The sequence below is a fragment of the Thermobia domestica genome, chromosome 17, assembly GCF_964235325.1.
Source record: "Thermobia domestica chromosome 17, izTheDome1.hap1.1, whole genome shotgun sequence".
NCBI lineage: Eukaryota > Metazoa > Arthropoda > Insecta > Zygentoma > Lepismatidae > Thermobia > Thermobia domestica.
Window position 1 is genome coordinate 73,321,640 of NC_137470.1, and position 6,000 is coordinate 73,327,639.

A 6,000-nucleotide genomic window follows, 5' to 3' on the forward strand; every position below is an offset into this window, starting at 1 on the left:
TTATATAAAGTAAATTAATGTTCTTACAAACAATATGCAGAATGCAGTAAGTTTTATAGTAAGGAGGAAAAATGTATGAGGTAGGATTAATAATTCACAGCACATGAGAAATGCAAACTCCATTGTCGTTCCGTTCGTTTAAGATATACGAGGGTAGAAACAGAACACCTGTTTCAGCTCTCCTTTCAGACCAAGTTTGTGAACAACAAGAATAAGGAAGACAGTCGCTGCTTGTAATAATTAGTAGTCTTAGATATTTAGCTCACAGTGGTCAAGCAATCAGTGGATATTTGCATAGTACGGGTAATTTGATGTCGCTCCTGGATGAAAGAAAAAATTATGTGCCTGTTCTCAGCCAATGGATTAATCGACGGGATAACTAGCTTAGTGCTGATTGAAAGAATGAAATTTTGAAGATTATGGCACGTGCAATACAGAGAGACTTGGCAGCAGAAGTCAAAGAGTCTCCATTTTATGCAATCATAGCCGGCTCCACGACTGATATTTCAAAGAAAGAACAGTTGTCACTGTGTGCACTGTGTTGACTCTGATTAATCAAACCCAAAGAAATATTTATGGGAATGATGACCCCACATGGCATAAAATCGGAAACATTAGAATTCACGTTCAAAGATATTCTAACGAAACTTAACCTGAATTCAGAAAATATACACAACCAGTGTTATGTTGGTGCAACTAACATGTCGGGACTAGTGAATGGTGTGCAGAAGATAATTTCGACTCAATATCCGAAAGCTGAATACATTCATTGCAGTAATCATGCATTAGATCTTTCATTGCAGAAAGTAACACGAAACTGCGAACCTTTGTGTGATGTACAGGCCATAGTGAAAGACGTTTGTAACATCAACCTGGATTCCGCAAAACGAAAGACAGCGTTTTGTTTTTGCTGTTGTTTTTTAACCCTGTAAAACTAACAACGAAAGACATCCTAAACATTTGCTGTCTCTTTGTCCTACTCGCTGGTGTGTTAGGGGAAAATCTCTAATCAGATTTCAATCTACTACAAACGAATTCAAACCACGTTGGAAAAAGTCATTAGTAATACAAGTGGTCCAAATGTTGATCAAAAAGTAATACTAAAAGAGTTTTTGGAGTGAATGAACAAATTCGGAATGATATTTTATTCTGATAGTCAGTATACGTGTTTTTGTACCTTGCGAACAAATGACGAAAGTGCTTCATAATTCTGAAGCTTCTGCTTCTGGAGCTAAAAGAGCAGCAGCAATTCTATAGGATGTCATGAGAAACCTACGAACAAACTGTGCATTTGAAAACACCTATAAGGAAGCAAAGGAAAATGCAGACAGACTACACTTAAAACTGACCACTTCATCAAGATCAAAGAAAATACCAATGAGGTTGGAGCAGATTGATAAACCTTCTAAAGCAGCTACCCTAGACCCTGTATCAGATCTCTAAAAATGTACTTCGAAATCATTGACTATTTGTTGAATGCGTCGTTTCTATCAGCCAGGCCTCAAATAACTCACAAAACTCGAGAAGACACTTTGTGAAGGAGTTGTATGTAGTGGTGAACCTCTCTCAAGAGATTATTTGAAGCAGGAATTGGGAGTTCATTTATCGGATTTTAACCTGGATAGGTTATGCGCTCAGTTCAGGCTGCTTCCATCTACTTTGATGACGAATGAGTCGCTAACGAACACCAGAATATTAAAAATTATTAGTGCTAAAACCCCAACTGTTCGCAGCCTTCTAGACCAAGTTGTTCAGCTAGGGACTTTCGTTTTCATTGTGCCAGTTCCTTGAGCATTAGCAAAAGATCATTCAGCTCTATGCGTCGTCTAAAGACATTTGTGGACGTCCATGATGTAGGAAAAAATGTCTCATTTGCTGTTGTTGTATGTGTATAGCGACCAGACTTAGATTTAAACACCATTGCATCAGAATTCACATCAAAGACTAGCAAAAGGAAAGCCACTTTTGGTTAATTTTGACAAGAAATAAATCTAGAAACAAGTAGATGAAAATGTTACGCGCTATATAAGGTATTTTCATATTACAAAATAGCACTTAAAATTCAATATGAATTTTAATTATTCTTTATTAATTGTGTCGTACTTTATTGGTGTGAAGTGAATATAATGACATTAGGAACAGAGGTGAATGTAATAACAAACTGAATATAGCATAGTTAAAAAATACATGTAACTCTGGACAATTAGTATAGTTGAATTTTCTACATACATTTTATAAAGTCTTTGGTGAAAATTCCATCTTTTCATTTCTGGTATGAAGTCAAATAAGTAGAAAAAGATATAATTTCTTATTTATTACTTAATTATGTAGCTGTTTTATAATGTTCAAGTTATTTTCAAGTTATTATTATCCAACCAAATTAAATTATTGTTACATTACGAACATATATTTGTATTATCTTATCTATGTTACATTCCCGTGTCTATTTTCAAGACAGCAGTTTGCCCTATATCTAGTATTATGGCAGTGAAAGTTTCCTTTATTGGCAAACAATGTATTAAGATTCTGGCGCGTAAAAATTAATAACTGTAGCACATAAAGACATGGCAGTGGTAATATTTGTAGTCTTATAAAAAGTTTTTTACATGGTTCGTTTACTCTCGCATTGGCTAATACTCTAACCATTTTCTTTTTTTCTTTTCTTTTCTTTTCTTTCTTTTAAATACGGAAGATTAATTTACTTTCCCCAGAAGATAATGCCGTACATTAACAAAGATTGAAAGATACCAAAATAAATGCTTCTACAGCTATTTATATGCAAAATACTTTTAATAAATTTCAAGGCATAGAAAACATTAAGTTTTTGTGCTAACGAATGTTTTGTGGGTATCCCAAGTAAGGGTATTACTTTAATTTTTAAATTAAAAAAAAAACATACAAGATGTATATTCTACAATCACTTTATGGGCGTTCCCGATTATCTTTTTTTTTTTTACCTCAATTTGCTTTCAAAGTCTGTGTCAGTGTCACCTTTCTCCAGTGGTGCAACCAGGGTTTTATTTCGAGAGGGGTCAAGACTACCTAGTTCAGTAGGTAGTCTGCAAACGACGTGTTGCGCCATCTGATATGGATACAATTGAAAGTTTAATTCTCCCAAATACAAGAAATTTAGGTATCTCTATTTTTTAACATGCTAAAAGGCCTTAAAAAATAAATTGAAATTCGCAAATTCCTTGTTATTAACGGCTACAATTATTAAAACTTGTACTCTGTTATTTTGTACATCTTTTTTTGCATGTGATTACGCACACTTTTCTAACATTTATTACTCTAAGAAATTAATTTAGGCTTTCTTATTGGGGTTTTCCTTTGTACAGTACTCTGACTTAATTCAATATTATTTATACACTGATCTATTTTAGGTTTATTGGTACATTACAAACTTTGCAATTCGATTCAATAAAATGTACAAAAAATACAGTTTACAATTTATAATGACGGATTTTTAAATGGACCCTTTACTGCAGAGAGCACACGTGTCCACATTTCGTAATGTTTGCAGGAGAGGCAAAAAAAAAAAAAAAAAAAAAAAAAAACTGAAGAAAATTATCTTTACGATATTTCCACCGTAACATGAAAATTGAAAGCGTTGCGATGCCCATTGTTATTCCGCGGACAAGTGTAATTTCTGTGCTAAACGAACGATTGACCTATTACAAATCATTATCGTCACAGAAAAAGGAAATGTGTAAGTGTTGGACATGTTTGCTTTCTGCAATAAGCGGTTCAAATGCAGTCGTGAGTTAATTGAAATTTCCAAGGTGGGGTGCTGACTGCCACGGGTGCTGATTGCCACAGCCAATTATTGGTGCTGATTGCCACGACTGGCGCTGATTGCCAATATCAAGGTGCTGAGTGCCATGATGGCGTGCTGACTGCCACGAGCCTGAGAGAAAGTTGCTAGACGTAATATTACCGGACGCCAAGAAGCATGAAAGAAACTAGATAATCCTTACGATCGTGTTGTTCAGACCAACACCTAACAAAGGTAAACAGGTCTCTGTATGTACACTCATGTCCAAAATTATTGTCACATGATTATAAATATATTGTTCTAGTAATATAATTTGATAACGAATTCGCCCGGTATTTCTTATAATGTTAGTATGTGTATAATCGGCAAAGACAAGTATGTGGTAAATTTCATGTCAAAAGAGCAGTAAATAAGAACAATAAAACGAAAATAAAATTTTCTTGTCCATTTAGTTACATTTTATTTTACTCATTATGATTTTCGTATTTATAATTCTTTTCCTATGAAATTTATCACAAATATAAATTTTCTGATTATACACATAATATAAGTATTAAAAGTACTCTGCAAAATTATCAAATTATGTTCTTACAAGAAGACAGTTATAGATATGCGACAATAATTTTGGACATGAGTGTACTTTCAGTTTTGTCAGGGAGCGGTGCGTACAAAATTGGTACGATTTATGTGTTCTCACTTGAATTCTCTATGTCAGCATGAACTGTGTACAGCTGTGCAAATTGTTTCGAGCAGCTCTTGAAAGTTCCATCAAAAAAGCACTGCTGGCTGTACCTCACAAGGGAAGTTCAGGAGAAAGCACTCGCCTGCAGAGAAAATAACCATGCCATTTGAAGTCCCAATTCATGCTGATTATAACAAGCTAATAAAATTCCTTTACGGTTGAGAACGGTTCGAGATATTCAACTTGGAAGTTTATATGAGAAATTGAGAATATACGCATTTATACGCGTTAAGTACAACATAATTAGTAACGAATATTGACATACGAATTGAAAGCTGTCGGAAGTAACAGGAAAAAAGTGTTTCGCAATAACTAACGGGTTTGTTAGATACAATTAGTCATTACATTGTTCTCAATAATCATAGGTTTAGAGATGAAAATTGATCACTGTTGTTCTTCTGTTTTATGAAGAAATGACGCAGGCAAAATACTCCCTTGCACCATGAACATTTTATATGTGCAATTGTGTTGCATCCGTCAAGAGAACAGTTCGCAGAAGCAAAGCAAAATGCAAATTCGACAAGTGATTCAAAAGTTATAGGCCTTGTTCACAACCTGCCTTGCAGAACGCAAACTGAAACAATCCAATGTATCACGGTGATCAGAAGCGATTCGTATGGACACGAACTTTATTTGATTGTTTCGTTGGTACATTATAACGTCCAGATGAAGAAGATTCATACTATGTATATACAAATCTCCTGCCATAATCTTTGATTGATCGGAATCAAAACACATCAAATGTTTGCACAAATCGTGTGCAATTCTTTGTATCTTCTCAACCGTTAGGTCTTTGCCACCCGTCATGCAACTTAAAATGGACAATTTGTCTGTGAATGGACCTCAGTGATCAAGCAATAGCAAGTTCAAACCATCAGGCTTCGCCATGGGTGAGAATACTTAACGCATTGAAACGTGCATCCACTCATTTTCTCATATAAATTTCCAAGCTGAATATCTCGAATAGTTCTCAACGTACAGGAGTTTTATTACCTGTTGTAATCAGCATGAATTGGTCCTTCAAATGACATGCTTATTTCTCTGCAGGCGAGTGCTTCTCCCAAACTTCCCTTGTCAGCTGGCTTCAGACCATCATATCCATTAAATAATACAATAAAACAATTAATATAAACAATGCAATGTGCAAATTGTACATATAACAGAAAAGACAATCCCTTTATAAACATCCAAGTGTATGTCGTTCCACTTCTGAGCAACTTTGTAACTTACAGGATGCCACATAGATTTGCTGTGATGATTACTAAATGAATCCCTACTAAATTAATTAATAATCATAAATTTAGTATGAGGGATTAATTCCTCTCTTTCCAAATACAGTTTCTCCCAGGCTCGTGGCAGTCAGCACGCCGTCGTGGCAGTCAGCACCTTCATATTTGCAATCAGTGACAGTCGTGGCAGTCAGCACCAATAATTGGCTGTGGCAGTCAGCACCCATGGCAGTCAGCACCTATCCATTTCCAAA